We start from the raw sequence: 17,881 nt of genomic DNA on the forward strand, positions 1-17,881 counted from the left end.
GGATGACTTGACTAGGCAGAGATTACCTCTGAAGAGACAAGACCCTGAAAAATTCTCAATCCCTTGTACCATAGGCACCATGACCTTTGAGAAGGCTCTGTGTGACCTAGGATCAAGTATAAACCTTATGCCTCTCTCTGTAATGGAGAAACTAGGGATCATTGAGGTACAAGCTGCTAGAATCTCACTAGAGATGGCAGACAATTCAAAGAAACAGGCTTATGGACTTGTAGAGGATGTCTTGGTAAAGGTTGAAGACCATTACATCCCTGCTGACTTCATAATCCTAGAGACTGGGAAGTGTGTGGATGAATCCATCATCTTTGGCAGACCCTCCCTAGCCACAGCAAAAGCTGTGATTGATGTTGACAGAGGAGAATTGATCATTCAAGTGAATGAAGACTCCCTTGTGTTTAAAGCTCAAGGATACCCCTCTGTAACCATGGAGAGGAAGCATGAAGAGCTTCTCTCAATACAGAGACAAACAGAGCCCCCACAGTCAAACTATAAGTTTGGTGTTGGGAGGCCACAACCAAACTTTAAGTTTGGTGTTGAACCCCCACGTTCAAACTCTAAGTTTGGTGTTGGGAGGTTCCAACATTGCTTTAAACAATTGTGAGGCTCCATGAGAGCCACTGTCAAGCTATTGACATTAAAGAAGTGCTTGTTGGGAGGCAACCCAATCTTTAACTATCTATATTAAATTGCTATTTTCTTTTGTTATTTTATATTTTCTGTAGGTTGATGATCATGTGAAGTCACAAAAACAATTGAAAAAGCAAAAACAGAAGGAAAAACAGTATTAAAAACAGAACACGTTGGAGGAGAAACTTACTGGCGTTTAAACGCCAGTAAGGGTAGCAGAATGGGCGTTAAACGCCCAGTCTGGCACCATTCTAGGCGTTTAACACCAGAAATGGGCACCAGACTGGCGTTTAACGCCAGGAATGGGCAAGAAGCTGGCGTTAAACGCCAGAATTGGCAGCAAGGGGCGTTTTGCACGCCAAATGGTGCAGAGATGAGAAATCCTTGACACCTCAAGATCTGTGGACCCCACAGGATCCCCACCTACCCCACCTCTCTCTCTCTTCTTCAACCATTCACCAATCACCTCAATACCGCTTCCCCAAAAACCCCTCACTATTCAAATTCAAACCACTTTCCCACCCAAACCCACCCATAATGGCCGAACCATGCCCCCCTCTCCACTCCTATATAAATCCATCTTCACTCATTCATTTTCACACAACATACACACTACCCATCCCCCTTGGCCGAAACACAAAGCCCCCTCCATCTCCTCTATTTCTTCTTCCTCTGCTTTCTTCTTTCTTCTTTTGCTCGAGGACGAGCAAATCTTCTAAGTTTGGTGTGGTAAAAGTATTGCTTTTTATTTTTCCATAACCATTTATGGCACCAAAGACCGGAGAAACCTCTAGAAAGAGGAAAGGGAAGGCAAAAGCTTCCACCTCCGAGTCATGGGAGATGGAGAGATTCCTTTCAAGGGTGCATCAAGACCACTTCTATGAAGTTGTGGCCAAGAAGAAGGTGATCCCTGAGGTCCCTTTTAAGCTCAAAAAGGGCGAATATCCGGAGATCCGACATGAGATCCGAAGAAGAGGTTGGGAAGTTCTCATCAACCCCATTCAACAAGTCGGAATCTTAATGGTTCAAGAGTTCTATGTCAATGCATGGATCACTAAGAACCATGATCAAAGTGTGAACCCGGACCCCAAGAATTGGCTTACAATGGTTCAAGGGAAATACTTGGACTTTAGTCCGGAAAATGTAAGGTTGGCATTCAATTTGCCTATGATGCAAGGAGATGCACACCCATACACTAGAAGGGTCAAATTTGATCAAAGGTTGGACCAAGTCCTCATGGACATCTGTGAAAAGGGCGCTCAATGGAAGAGAGATTCAAGAGGGAAGCCGGTTCAACTAAGAAGGCATGACCTCAAGCCCGTGGCAAGGGGATGGTTGGAGTTCATCCAACGCTCAATCATTCCTACTAGCAACCGATCTGAAGTTACTATAGACCGGGATATTGGTGCGCAAAAATTGTGACGGTTCCATTCCTTGGTAACGGTGCTGAAAACTTTGTACGCACATTCATAATCTTAATTTTTTGTCACAACTTCGCACAGCTGACAAGCAAGTGCACTGGGTCGTCCAAGTAATAAATCTTACGTGAGTAAGGGTCGATCCCACGGAGATTGTCGGCTTGAAGCAAGCTATGGTCACCTTGTAAATCTCAGTCAGGCAGATTCAAAAGGTTATAAAGTTTTAATAATTGAAAGATAAATAAAACATAAACTAGGTTAGAGATACTTATGTAATTCATTGGTAAGAATTTCAGATAAGCGTATAGAGATGCTTTCGTTCCTCTGAACCTCTGCTTTCCTGCTGTCTTCATCCAATCATTCCTACTCCTTTCCATGGCAAGCTTTATGTAGGGCATCACCGTTGTCAATGGCTACATCCCATCCTCTCTGTGAAAATGGTCCAATGTGCTGTCACTGCATGGCTAATCATCTATCGGTTCTCGATCATAATGGAATAGGATTTACTATCCTTTTGCGTCTGTCACTACGCCCAGCACTCGCGAGTTTGAAGCTCGTCACAACCATGCCTTCCTAGATCCTACTCGGAATACCACAGACAAGGTTTAGACTTTTCGGATCTCAAGAATGGCCATCCATGGGTTCTAACTTATACCACGAAGATTCTAATATCTCGGACTCGGTCCTCTGTATTAGATATCTAAGAGATACTCATTCTAGCTTGTTTGCATGTAGAACGGAAGTGTTTGTCAGGCACGCGTTTGTAAGTGAGAATGATGATGAGTGTCACATAATCATCACATTCATCATGTTCTTGGGTGCGAATGAATATCTTAGAAGTGGAATAAGCTTGAATTGAATAGAAAAACAGTAGTACTTTGTATTAATTCATGAGGAATAGCAGAGCTCCACACCTTAATCTATGGAGTGTAGAAACTCTACCGTAGAAAATACATAAGAACAAGGTTCAGGCATGGCCGAGAGGCCAGCCCCATGAAAGTCTAAGATAGCATAAAACTGATCAAAGATCTCAATATAATAGTAAAAAGTTCTATTTATACTAAACTAATTACTAGGGTTTACAGAAATGAGTAAATGATGCAGAAATCCACTTCCGAGGCCTACTTGGTGTGTGCTTGGGCTGAGCATTGAGCTTTACATGTGTAGAGGTCTTTCTTGGAGTTGAACGCCAGTTTGTAACATGTTTCTGGCGTTTAACTCCACTTTGCAACCTGTTTCTGGCGTTTGACTCCAGAATGCAGCATGGTACTGGCGTTCAACGCCAGTTTATGTTGTCTATCCTTAATCAAAGTATGGACTATTATATATTGATGGAAAGCCCTAGATGTCTACTTTCCAACGCAATTAATAGGGCGCCATTTGAAGTTTTGTAGCCCCCAAAAAGCTACTGTGAGTGCAGGGAGGTCAGAATCCAACAGCATCTGTAGTCCTTCTTCACCCTCTGAATCTGATTTTTGCTCAAGTCCCTCAATTTCAGCCAGAAAATACCTGAAATCAAAGAAAAACACACAAACTCATAGTAAAGTCCAGAAATGTGAATTTTAATTAAAAACTAATAAAAATATATTAAAAACTAACTAAATCATACTGAAAACTCTGTAAAAATAATGCCAAAAAGCGTATAAATTATCCGCTCATCTCAACACCAAACTTAAATTGTTGCTTGTCTCCAAGCAACTGAAAATCAAATAGGATAAAAAGAAGAGAATATACTATAAATTTCAAAATATCAATGAAACTTAGCTCCAATCAGATGAGTGGGACTTGTAGCTTTTTGCCTCTTGAATAGTTTTGGCATCTCACTTTATCCATTGAGGTTCAGAATGATTGGCATCTATAGGAACTTAGAATTCAGATAGTGTTATTGATTCTCCTAGTTTAGTATGTTGATTCCTGAACACAGCTACTTTATGAGTCTTGGCCGTGGCCCTAAGCACTTTGTTTTCCAGTATTACCACCGGATACATAAATGCCACAGACACATAACTGGGTGAACCTTTTCAAATTGTGACTCAGCTTTGCTAAAGTCCCCAATTAGAGGTGTCCAGGGTTCTTAAGCACACTCTTCTTTTGCTTTGGACCTTGACTTTAACCGCTCAGTCTCAAGTTTTCACTTGACACCTTCATGCCACAAGCACATGGTTAGGGACAGCTTGGTTTAGCCGCTTAGGCCAGGATTTTATTCCTTTAGGCCCTCCTATCCACTGATGCTCAAAGCCTTGGATCCTTTTTATTACCCTTGCCTTTTGGTTTTAAGGGCTATTGGATTTTTGCTCTTGCCTTTTGGTTTAAAGAGCTTTTGGCTTTTTCTGCTTGCTGTATTTTTTTTCGCCATTTTTTTCTGCAAGCTTTTGTGTTCACTGCTTTTTCTTGCTTCAAGAATCATTTTTATGATTTTTCAGATTATCAAATAACATTTCTCCTTTTTCCTTATTCTTCAAGAGCCAACATATTTAACATTCATAAACATCAACTTCAAAAGACATATGCATTGTTCAAGCATGCATTCAGAAAACAAAAAGTGTTGCCACCACATCAAAATAATTAAACTAGTTTCAAGGATGAATTTGAAACCATGTACTTCTTGTTCTTTTGTAATTAAAATAGATTTCATTTAAGAGAGGTGATGGATTCATATTCATAACTTTAAGGCATAGACACTTAGACACTAATGATCATATAGTAAAGACACAAACATAAATAAAACATAAAGCTCAAAAATCGAGAAACAGGAAAATAAATAAACAAGGAGATTAAGGAATGAGTCCACCTTAGTGAGGGTGGCATCTTCCTCTTCTTGCAGAACTAATGGTGCTCTTGAGCTCCTCTATGTCTCTTCCTTGTCTTTCTTGCTCCTCCCTCATAGCTCTTTGATCTTCTCTAATTTCATGGAGGATGATGGAGTGCTCTTGGTGCTCCACCCTTAGTTGTCCCATTTTAAAACTTAATTCTCCTAGGGAAGTGTTGATTTGTTCCCAATAATTCTGTGGAGGAAAGTGCATCCCCTGAGGCATCTCAGGGATTTCATGGTGAGGAATTTCCTCATGCTCATGTTGAGGTCCATGATCTCTTGTTTGCTCCATCCTTTTCCTAGTGATGGGCTTATCCTCTTCAATGAGGATGTCTCCCTCTATGTCAATTCCAGCTGAATTGCAGAGGTGGCATATGAGGCGAGGAAAGGCTAACCTTGCCCAAGTGGAGGACTTGTCAGCCACCTTGTAAAGTTCTTGAGGTATAATCTCATGAACTTCCACCTCCCCTCCAATCATGATACTATGGATCATGATGGCCCGGTCTATAGTAACTTCAGACCGGTTACTAGTAGGAACGATTGAGCGTTGAATGAACTCTAGCCATCCCCTAGCCACTGGTTTGAGGTCATGCCTTCTTAGTTGAACCGGCTTGCCTCTTGAGTCAATTTTCCATTGAGCTCCTTCCTCACATATGTCTATGAGGACTTGGTCCAACCTTTGATCAAAGTTGACCCTTCTTGTGTAGGGGCGTGCGTTCTCTTCCATCACTGGCAAGTTGAACGCCAGCCTTACATTTTCCAGACTGAAATCTAAGTATTTCCCCCGAACCATGGTAAGCCAATGCTTTGGATTTGGGTTCACACTTTGATCATGGTTCCTAGTGATCCATGCGTTTGCATAGGACTCTTGAACCATTAGGATCCCGACTTGTTGAATGGGGTTGGTGAGAACTTCCCAACCTCTTCTTTGGATCTCAAGTCGGATCTCTGAATACTCATTCTTCTTGAGCTTGAAAGGAACCTCAGGGATCACTTTCTTCATGGCCACAACTTCATAGAAGTGGTCTTGATGGACCTTTGAGATGAATCTCTCCATCTCCCATGACTCAGAGGTGGAAGTAATTGCCTTTCCTTGTCTCTTTCTAGAGGTTTCTCTGACCTTAGGTGCCATAAACGGTTATGAAAAAACAAAAAGCAATGCTTTTACCACACCAAACTTAAAATGTTTGCTCGTCCCCAAGCAAAAGAAGAAAGAAGTGAGTAGAAGAAGAAGAAAATGGAGGAGATGGAGAGAGAGTAGGTTTCAGCCAAGTGGAAGAAGAGAGGGTTGTGTTGTGGGAAATAGAAGAAGGAATGAGGGGTTTATATAGAGGTGGGGAGGGGTTTAGGGTTCGGCCATTTAGGGTTGGGTTTGGGAGGGAAATTATTTTGAATTTGAAGGTAGGTGGGATTTATGGGGAAGAGAAGATGGATGTGAGTGGTGAGGAGGTGATGGGAAAGAGTGATTGAAGTGATTGGTGAGGATCCTGTGGGGTCCACAGATCCTGAGGAGATCCTATGGGGCCCACAGATCAAGTGGGGCCAAGGACATAACATCCCTGCCTCAATTAGGCGTGTAAAACGCTCTTATTGTGCAATTCTGGCATTTAACGCCACTTCCATGCTTGTTTCTAGCGTTAAACACTAGCTCCATGCTTGTTTCTAGCGTTAAATGCCTTGTTTCTGGCGTTTAATGCCAGCTTTCCTCTGGGTGCAATCCTGGCATTTAAACGCCAGACTACTATTTATTTCTGGCATTTAACGCCAGTTTCATGCTCTGTTCTGGCGTTAAATGCCAGCCAGATGCTCCTTACTGGCGTTTAAACGCCAGTAAGCTCTTCCTCTAGGGTGTGCTATTTTTAATGCTGTTTTTCATTCTGTTTTTTTTTATTTTTCAGTAGTTTTAGTGACTCCACATGATCATCAACCTAATAAAATACGAAATAATAATAAAGAGAAAATAAAATAAATTTGATTAAATAACATTGGGTTGCCTCCCCACAAGCGCTTCTTTAATGTCAATAGCTTGACAGTGAGCTCTCATGGAGCCTCACAGATAATCAGAGCAAGGTTGGAACCTCCCAACACCAAACTTAGAGTTTGAATGTAGGGGTTCAACACCAAACTTAGAGTTTGGTTGTGGCTTCCCAACACCAAACTTAGAGTTTGACTGTGGGGGCTTTGGTTGACTCTGCAGTGAGAGAAGCTTTTCATGCTTCCTCTCCATGGTTACAGAAGGAGATCCTTGAGTTTTAAATATAAGGTTGTCCTCATTCAGTTGAAGGATCAATTCTCCTCTGTCCACATCAATCACAGCTCCTGCTGTGGCTAGGAAGGGTTTTCCAAGGATGATGGATTCATCCTCATCCTTCCCAGTGTCTAGGATTATGAAATCAGCAGGGATGTAACGGCCTTCAACCCTTACTAGCACGTCCTCTACTAGTCCATAAGCCTGTTTCATGGATTTGTCTGCCATCTCTAATGAGAATTTGGCAGCCTGTACCTCAAAGATTCCTAGTTTCTCTATTACAGAGAGTGGCATGAGGTTTATCCCTGATCCAAGGTCACATAGAGCCTTCTCAAAGGTCATGGTGCTGATGATACAAGGTATTAAGAACTTTCTAGAATCCTGTTTCTTCTGAGGCAATCTCAGTTGATCCAGATCACTTAGTTCATTGATGAGCAAGGGAGGTTCATCTTCCCAAGTCTCATTACCAAATAATTTGGCATTCAGCTTCATGATTGCACCAAGGTACTTGGCAACTTGCTCTTCAGTGACATCTTCATTCTCTTCAGAAGAAGAATACTCATCAGAGCTCATGAATGGCATAAGGAGGTTCAATGGAATCTCTATGGTCTCTAATTGAGCCTCAGATTCCTTTAGTTCCTCAAAGGTAAACTCTTTATTGATCACTGGACGTCCCAGGAGGTCTTCCTCACTGGGATTCACGTCCTCTCCCACCCTTGTAGGTTCGGCCATGATGGTTAAATCAATGGCTTTACACTCTCTCTTTGGATTTTCTTCTGTATTGCTTGGGAGAGTACTAGGAGGGGTTTCAGTGACCCTTTTACTCAGCTGGCCCACTTGTGCCTCCAGATTTCTAATGGAGGACCTTGTTTCATTCATGAAACTTAAAGTGGCCTTAGATAGATAAGAGACTATATTTGCTAAGTTAGATGGATTGTGCTCAGAGTTCTCTGTCTGTTGCTGAGTGGATGATGGAAAAGGCTTGCTATTGCTAAACCTGTTTCTTCCACCATTGTTAAAGCCTTGTTGAGGCTTTTTTTTATCCTTCCATGAGAAATTTGGATGATTTCTCCATGAGGGATTATAGGTTTTCCATAGGGTTCACCCATGTAATTCACCTCTGCTATTGCAGGGTTCTCAGGATCATAAGCTTCTTCTTCAGAAGATGCCTCTTTAGTACTATTGGATGATTCCTTCAATCCATTCAGACTCTGAGAGATCATATTGACTTGCTGAGTCAATATTTTATTCTGAGCCAATATGGCATTCAGAGTATCAATTTCAAGAACTCCCTTCCTTTGAGGCGTCCCATTACTTACAGGATTCCTCTCAGAATTGTACATGAACTGGTTATTTGCAACCATGTCGTCAATGAGTTCTTGAGCTTCTACAGGCATTTTCTTTAGGTGAATGGATCCACCTGCAGAATGGTCCAATGACATCTTAGATAGTTCAGACAGACCATCATAGAAGATATCCAGGATGGTCCATTCTGAAAGCATGTCAGAAGGACACCTTTTGGTTAGTTCCTTGTATCTCTCCCAAGCTTCATAGAGGGATTCACCTTCCTTTTGTCTGAAGATTTGAATATCCACTCTAAGCTTGCTAAGCTTTTGAGGAGGAAAGAACTTGGCTAAGAAAGCCGTGACCAGCTTATCCCAAGAGTTCAGGCTATCTTTAGGTTGAGAGTCCAACCATACTCTAGCTCTGTCTCTTACAGCAAATGGGAAAAGCATAAGCCTGTAGACCTCGGGATCAACCCCATTGGTCTTAACAGTATCATAGATCTATAAGAATTCAGTTAATAACTGAAAAGGATCTGATGGAAGTCCATGAAACTTTCAATTCTGTTGCATCAGAGAAACTAATTGAGGCTTAAGCTCAAAATTGTTTGCTCCAATGGCAGGGATTGAGATGCTTCTTCCATGTAAATTGGAATTTGGTGCAGTGAAGTCACCAAGCATCTTCCTTGAATTGTTATTATTTTCGGCCATGTCTCCTTCTTTTTCAAAAATTTCTGTCAGATTTTCTCCAGAGAGTTGTGCTTTAGCTTCCCTTAGCTTCCTTTTCAGAGTCCTTTCAGGTTCAAGATCAGCTTCAACAAGAATGTTCTTATCCTTGTTCCTGCTCATATGAAAAAGAAGAGAACACAAAAGAAAATATAGAATCCTCTATGTCACAGTATAGAGATTCTTTTATGTGAGTATAAGAATAGAAGAATAGAAGAAGAGAAATTCGAACACCAAGAGGAAGAAAGGGTTCGAATTTTGAGATGAAGAGAAGTGTTAGTAAATAAATAAATAATTAGAAGGAGATGAGAGAGAGGGAATTTCGAAAATTAATTAAATTAAAAATAAAATTTAAAGTTAAATTTTGAAAATTAAAATTGAAATCAAATTAAATTAAAAGTTAAAATAATTAGTTAATTAAAAAAAAGAAATTTGAAAAAGGGGGAAGGGATTTTCGAAAATTAGAGAGAGAGAATTAGTTAGGTAGTTTTGAAAAAGATATGATTGAAACAAAAAGTAAAGTGGTTAATTGAAAAAGATTTTAAAATCAAATTTGAAAAGATAAAAAGTTAGAAAAGATTTTGAAATTAAATTTTGAAAAAGATGTGATTGAAACTTAATTTGAAAAAGATTTGAAAAAGAAATTTAAAAAGATTTGATTTTGAAAATTAAAGTTGATTACTTGACTAACAAGAAACTAAAAGATATGATTTTAAAATTTAAAGATTGAAACTTTCTTACTAGGCAAGTAACAAACTTAATATTTTTGAATCAATCACATTAATTGTTAGTAATATTTTCGAAAATATGAAATAAACATAAGAAAAAGATTTTGAAAATTATGAAATAAGATAAGAAAAGGATTTTCGAAAATCAATTTGAAAAATTTTCGAAAATATTAGAAAGAAATTTTGAAAAAGATTTGATTTTTGAAAAAGTTTTTGAAAAGATAGAATTTTTAAATTGAAAATTTGATTTGACTCATAAGAAACAATTTGATTTTAAAAAGTTTTGAAAAAGTCAACTCAAATTTTCGAAAATTTATGAGTGAAAAAGGGAAAGATATTTTTTTGATTTTTGAATTTTAATAAAGAAAGAGAAAAACATAAAAAAGACTCAATGCATGAAAATTTTGGATCAAAACATGTGATGCATGCAAGAACACTATGAATGTCATGATGAACACCAAGAACACTTTGAATGTCAAGATGAACACCAAGAAGTTATTTTTGAAAAATTTTCAAGAAAAGAAAACATGCAAGACACCAAACTTAAAAATTTTTATTCTTTAGACATTAATGTTTCAAGAATGCATATGAAAAACAAGAAAAGACACAAAACAAGAAAATATGAAGATCAAACAAGAAGACTGGCCAAGAACAACTTGAAGATCATGAAAAATGCAATGCATGAATTTTCGAAAAAATTTTAGAAAATTAAAAAGATGCAATTGACACCAAACTTAAAACTTGACACAAGACTCAAATAAGAAACACAAAAATATTTTTGATTTTATAATTTTATAATTTTTTTTGGATTTTTTTCGAAAATTATATTGGAAAAACGAAAAAGAAGAAATTTTTTTATTTTTTTTTGTAATTTTTTTTCGAAAATAATAATAATAAAAACAAAAAGATTATAATTAAAATAAAATTACCTAATCTGAGCAACAAGATGAACCGTCAGTTGTCCAAACTCGAATAATCCCCGGCAATAGCGCCAAAACTTTGGTGCGCAGAAATCGTGACGGTTCCATTCTTTGGTAACGGTGCTGAAAACTTTGTACGCACGTTCATAATCTTAATTCTTTGTCACAACTTCACACAGCTGACCAAAAAGTGCACTGGGTCGTCCAAGTAAAAAACCTTACGTGAGTAAGGGTCGATCCCACGGAGATTGTCGGCTTGAAGCAAGCTATGGTCACCTTGTAAATCTCAGTCAGGCGGATTCAAAAGGTTATAAAGTTTTAATAATTGAAAGATAAATAAAACATAAACTAGGATAGAGATACTTATGTAATTCATTGGTGATAATTTCAGATAAGTGTATAAAGATGCTTTCGTTCCTCTGAACCTCTGCTTTCCTGCTGTCTTCATCCAATCATTCCTACTCCTTTCCATGGCAAGCTTTATGTAGGGCATCACCGTTGTCAATGGCTACATCCCATCCTCTCTGTGAAAATTGTCCAATGCACTGTCACTGCATGGCTAATCATCTGTCGGTTCTTGATCATACTGGAATAGGATTTACTATCCTTTTACGTCTGTCACTACGCCCAGCACTCGCGAGTTTGAAGCTCGTCACAGCCATCCCTTCCCAGATCCTACTCGGAATACCACATACAAGGTTTAGACTTTCCGGATCTCAAGAATGGCCATCCATGGGTTCTAACTTATACCACGAAGATTCTAATATCTCGGACTCGGTCCTCTGTATTAGATATCTAAGAGATACTCATTCTAGCTTGTTTGCATGTAGAATGGAAGTGTTTGTCAGGCACGCGTTCGTAAGCGAGAATGATGATGAGCGTCACATAATCATCACATTCATCATGTTCTTGGGTGCGAATGAATATCTTAGAAGCGGAATAAGCTTGAATTGAATAGAAAAACAGTAGTACTTTGTATTAATTCATGAGGAATAGCAGAGCTCCACACCTTAATCTATGGAGTGTAGAAACTCTACCGTAGAAAATACATAAGAACAAGGTTCAGGCATGGCCGAGAGGCCAGCCCCCATGAAAGTCTAAGATAGCATAAAACTGATCAAAGATCTCAATACAATAGTAAAAAGTTCTATTTATACTAAACTAATTACTAGGGTTTACAGAAATGAGTAAATGATGCAGAAATCCACTTCCGGGGCCCACTTGGTGTGTGCTTGGGCTGAGCATTGAGCTTTACACGTGTAGAGGTCTTTCTTGGAGTTGAACGCCAGTTTGTAACCTGTTTCTGGCGTTTAACTCCACTTTGCAACCTGTTTCTGGCGTTTGACTCCAAAATGCAGCATGGTACTGGTGTTCAACGCCAGTTTACATCATCTATCCTTAATCAAAGTATGGACTATTATCTATTTCTGGAAAGCCCTGGATGTCTACTTTCCAACGCAACTGAGAGAGCGCCATTTGAAGTTCTGTAGCTCCAGAAAATCCACTTTGAGTGCAGGGAGGTCAGAATTCAACAGTATCTGCAGTCCTTCTTCAACCTCTGAATCTGATTTTTGCTCAAGTCCCTCAATTTCAGCCAGAAAATACCTGAAATCACAGAAAAACACACAAACTCATAGTAAAGTCCAGAAATGTGAATTTTAATTAAAAACTAATAAAAATATATTAAAAACTTACTAAATCATACTGAAAACTCTGTAAAAACAATGCCAAAAAGCATATAAATTATCCGCTCATCACAATACCAAACTGAAATTGTTGCTTGTCCCCAAGCAACTGAAAATCAAATAGGATAAAAAGAAGAGAATATACTATAAATTCCAAAATATCAATGAAACTTAGCTCCAATCAGATGAGCGGGACTTGTAGCTTTTTGCCTCTTGAATAGTTTTGGCATCTCACTTTATCCATTGAGGTTCAGAATGATTGGCATCTATAGGAACTTAGAATTCTGATAGTGTTATTGATTCTCCAAGTTCAGTATGTTGATTCTTGAACACAGCTACTTTATGAGTCTTGGCCGTTGCCCTAAGCACTTTGTTTTCCAGTAATACCACCGGATACATAAATGCCACAGACACATAACTGGGTGAACCTTTTTAGATTGTGACTCAGCTTTGCTAAAGTCCCCAATTAGAGGTGTCCAGGGTTCTTAAGCACACTCTTCTTTTGCTTTGGACCTTGACTTTAACCGATCAGTCTCAAGTTTTCACTTGACACCTTCACGCTACAAGCACATGGTTAGGGACAACTTGGTTTAGCCGCTTAGGCCATGATTTTATTCCTTTAGGCCCTCCTATCCACTGATGCTCAAAGCCTTGGATCCTTTTTATTACCCTTGCCTTTTGGTTTTAAAGGCTATTGGCTTTTTGCTCTTGCCTTTTGGTTTAAAGAGCTTTTGGCTTTTTCTGCTTGCTGTATTTTTTTTTTCGCCATTTTTTTTTCTGCAAGCTTTTGTATTTACTGCTTTTTCTTGCTTCAAGAATCATTTTTATGATTTTTCAGATTATCAAATAACATTTCTCCTTTTTCCTTATTCTTCAAGAGCCAACATATTTAACATTCATAAACATCAACTTCGAAAGACATATGCACTGTTCAAGCATGCATTCAAAAAACAAAAAGTGTTGCCACCACATCAAAAAAATTAAACTAGTTTCAAGGATGAATTCAAAACCATGTACTTCTTGTTCTTTTGTAATTAAAGCAGTTTTCATATTTAACATAGGTGATGGATTCATATTCATAACTTTAAGGCATAGACACTTAGACACTAATGATCATATAGTAAAGATACAAACATAAATAAAACATAAAGCTCAAAAATCGAGAAACAGGAAAATAAATAAACAAGGAGATTAAGGAATGAGTCCACCTTAGTGAGGGTGGCGTCTTCTTCTTCTTGAAGAACTAATGGTGCTCTTGAGCTCCTTTATGTCTATTCCTTGTCTTTCTTGCTCCTCCCTCATAGCTCTTTGATCTTCTCTAATTTCATGGAGGATGATGGAGTGCTCTTGGTGCTCCACCCTTAGTTGTCCCATGTTAGAACTTAATTCTCCTAGGGAAGTGTTGATTTGTTCCCAATAATTCTGTGGAGGAAAGTGCATCCCCTGAGGCATCTCAGGGATTTCATGGTGAGGAATTTCCTCATGCTCATGTTGAGGTCCATGATCTCTTGTTTGCTCCATCCTTTTCCTAGTGATGGGCTTATCCTCTTCAATGAGGATGTCTCCCTCTATGTCAATTCCAGCTGAATTGCAGAGGTGGCATATGAGGCGAGGAAAGGCTAACCTTGCCCAAGTGGAGGACTTGTCAGCCACCTTGTAAAGTTCTTGAGGTATAATCTCATGAACTTCCATCTCCTCTCCAATCATGATACTATAGATCATGATGGCCCGGTCTATAGTAACTTCAGACCGGTTACTAGTAGGAATGATTGAGCGTTGAATGAACTCTAGCCATCCCCTAGCCACTGGTTTGAGGTCATGCCTTCTTAGTTGAACAGGCTTGCCTCTTGAGTCAATTTTCTATTGAGCTCCTTCCTCACATATCTCTATGAGGACTTGGTCCAACCTTTCATCAAAGTTGACCCTTCTTGTGTAGGGGCGTGTGTTCTCTTCCATCATTGGCAAGTTGAACGCCAGCCTTACATTTTCCGGACTGAAATCTAAGTATTTCCCCCGAACCATGGTAAACCAATGCTTTGGATTTGGGTTCACACTTTGATCATATTTCCTAGTGATCCATGCGTTTGCATAGAACCCTTGAATCATTAGGATCCCGACTTGTTGAATGGGGTTGGTGAGAACTTCCCAACCTCTTCTTTGGATCTCAAGTCGGATCTCCGGATACTCATTCTTCTTGAGCTTGAAAGGAACCTCAGGGATCACTTTCTTCTTGGCCACAACTTCATAGAAGTGGTCTTGATGGACCTTTGAGATGAATCTCTCCATCTCCCATGACTCAGAGGTGGAGGCAATTGCCTTCCCTTTTCTCTTTCTAGAGGTTTCTCTGGCCTTAGGTGCCATAAATAGTTATGGAAAAACAAAAAGCAATGCTTTTACCACACCAAACTTAAAATGTTTGCTCGTTCCCGAGTAAAAGAAGAAAGAAGTGAGTAGAAGAAGAAGAAAATGGAGGAGAGGGAGAGAGAGTAGGTTTTGGCCAAGTGGAAGAAGAGAGGGTTGTGTTGTGGGAAATGGAAGAAGGAATGAGGGGTTTATATAGAGGTGGGGAGGGGTTTAGGGTTCGGCCATTTAGGGTTGGGTTTGGGAGGGAAATTATTTTGAATTTGAAGGTAGGTTGGGTTTATGGGAAAGAGAAGATGGATGTGAGTGGTGAGGGGGTGTTGGGAAAGAGTGATTGAAGTGATTGGTGAGGATCCTATGGGGTCCACAGATCCTGAGGAGATCCTGTGGGGCCCACAGATCAAGTGGGGCCAAGGACTTAACATCCCTGCCTCAATTAGGCGTGTAAAACGCCCTTATTATACAATTCTGGCGTTTAACACCACTTCCATGCTTGTTTCTGGCGTTAAACACCAGCTCCATGGTTGTTTCTGGCGTTAAACGCCCAAATGGAGCTTGTTTCTGGCGTTTAATGCCAGCTTTCCTCTGGGTGCAATCCTGGCGTTTAAACGCCAGACTGCTGCTTATTTCTGGCGTTTAACGCCAGTTTCATGCTCTGTTCTGGCGTTAAACGCCAGCCAGATGCTCCTTACTGGTATTTAAACGCCAGTAAGCTCTTCCTCCAGGGTGTGCTGTTTTCAATGCTATTTTTCATTCTATTTTTTTTTATTTTTCAGTAGTTTTAGTGACTCCACATGATCATCAACCTAATAAAACACGAAATAATAATAAAGAGAAAATAAAATAAAATTGATTAAATAACATTGGGTTGCCTCCCAACAAGCGCTTCTTTAATGTTAATAGCTTGACAGTGCGCTCTCATGGAGCCTCACAGATAATCAGAGCAAGGTTGGAACCTTCCAACACCAAACTTAGAGTTTGAATGTAGGGGTTCAACACCAAACTTAGAGTTTTGGTTGTGGCCTCCCAACACCAAACTTAGAGTTTGACTGTGGGGGCTTTGGTTGACTCTGCAGTGAGAGAAGCTTTTCATGCTTCCTCTCCATGGTTACAGAAGGAGATCCTTGAGTTTTAAACACAAGGTTGTCCTCATTCAGTTGAAGGATCAATTCTCCTCTGTCCACATCAATCACAGCTCTTGCTGTGGCTAGGAAGGGTCTTCCAAGGATGATGGATTCATCCTCATCCTTCCCAGTGTCTAGGATTATGAAATCAGCAGGGATGTAATGGCCTTCAACCCTTACTAGCACGTCCTCTACTAGTCCATAAGCCTGTTTCATGGATTTGTCTGCCATCTCTAATGAGAATTTGGCAGCCTGTACCTCAAAGATTCTCAGTTTCTCCATTACAGAGAGTGGCATGAGGTTTATCCCTGATCCAAGGTCACATAGAGCCTTCTCAAAGGTCATGGTGCCGATGATACAATGTATTAAGAACTTTCCAGGATCCTGTTTCTTCTGAGGCAATCTCAGTTGATCCAGATCACTTAGTTCATTGATGAGCAAGGGAGGTTCATCTTCCCAAGTCTCATTACCAAATAATTTGGCATTCAGCTTCATGATTGCACCAAGGTACTTGGCAACTTGCTCTTCAGTGACATCTTCATTCTTTTCAGAAGAAGAATACTCATCAGAGCTCATGAATGGCATAAGGAGGTTCAATGGAATCTCTATGGTCACTAATTGAGCCTCAGATTCCTTTGGTTCCTCAAAGGGAAACTCCTTATTGATCACTGGACGTCCCAGGAGGTCTTCCTCACTGGGATTCACCTCCTCTCCCTCCCTTGTAGGTTTGGCCATGATGGTTAAATCAATGGCTTTGCACTCTCTCTTTGGATTTTCTTCTGTATTGCTTGGGAGAGTACTAGGAGGGGTTTCAGTGACCCTTTTACTTAGCTGGCCCACTTGTGCCTCCAGATTTCTAATGGAGGACCTTATTTCATTCATGAAACTTAAAGTGGCCTTAGATAGCTCAGAGACTATATTTGCTAAGTTAGATGGATTGTGCTCAGATTTCACTGTCTGTTGCTGAGTGGATGATGGAAAAGGCTTGCTATTGCTAAACCTGTTTCTTCCACCATTGTTAAAGCCTTGTTAAGGCTTTTGTTGATCCTTCCATGAGAAATTTGGATGATTTCTCCATGAGAGATTATAGGTGTTTCCATAGGGTTCACCCATGTAATTTACCTCTGCTATTGCAGGGTTCTCAGGATCATAAGCTTCTTCTTCAGAAGATGCCTCTTTAGTACTGTTGGATGTTTCCTTCAATCCATTCAGACTTTGAGAGATCATATTGACTTACTGAGTCAATATTTTATTCTGAGCCAATATGGCATTCAGAGTATCAATTTCAAGAACTCCCTTCCTTTGAGGCGTCCCAATACTTACAGGATTCCTCTCAGAAGTGTACATGAACTGGTTATTTGCAACCATGTCAATGAGTTCTTGAGCTTCTGCAGGCGTTTTCTTTAGGTGAATGGATCCACCTGCAGAATGGTCCAATGACATCTTAGATAGTTCAGACAGACCATCATAGAAGATATCCAGGATGGTCCATTCTGAAAGCATGTCAGAAGGACACCTTTTGGTCAGTTCCTTGTATCTCTCCCAAGCTTCATAGAGGGATTCACCTTCTTTTTGTCTGAAGGTTTGAACATCCACTCTAAGCTTGCTAAGCTTTTGAGGAGGAAAGAACTTGGCTAAGAAAGCCGTGACCAGCTTATCCCAAGAGTTCAGGCTATCATTAGGTTGAGAGTCCAACCATACTCTAGCTCTGTCTCTTACAGCAAATGGGAAAAGCATAAGCCTGTAGACCTCGGGATCAACCCCATTGGTCTTAATAGTATCACATATCTGCAAGAATTCAGTTAAGAACTGAAAAGGATCTTCTGATGGAAGTCCATGAAACTTGCAATTCTGTTGCATCAGAGAAACTAATTGAGGCTTAAGCTCAAAATTGTTTGCTCCAATGGCAGGGATTGAGATGCTTCTTCCAT

General features: G+C 39.8%; 2 non-coding genes across 2 annotated transcripts; both read left to right on the plus strand.

The window, feature by feature from the left end:
• Positions 1–8,619: 8,619 nt before the first annotated feature.
• LOC148568455 (small nucleolar RNA R71) lies at positions 8,620–8,727 on the plus strand. Its single transcript, XR_015881646.1, has one exon. It is a non-coding gene; the product is annotated as a small nucleolar RNA R71 (small nucleolar RNA).
• Positions 8,728–17,447: 8,720 nt separating this feature from the next.
• LOC148568456 (small nucleolar RNA R71) lies at positions 17,448–17,555 on the plus strand. The gene has a single exon (XR_015883073.1). It is a non-coding gene; the product is annotated as a small nucleolar RNA R71 (small nucleolar RNA).
• The last annotated feature ends 326 nt before the right edge of the window (positions 17,556–17,881 follow it).

The sequence above is a fragment of the Arachis ipaensis genome, chromosome B4 (genome assembly GCF_059453495.1).
Source record: "Arachis ipaensis isolate K30076 ecotype BB chromosome B4, ASM5945349v1, whole genome shotgun sequence".
NCBI lineage: Eukaryota > Viridiplantae > Streptophyta > Magnoliopsida > Fabales > Fabaceae > Arachis > Arachis ipaensis.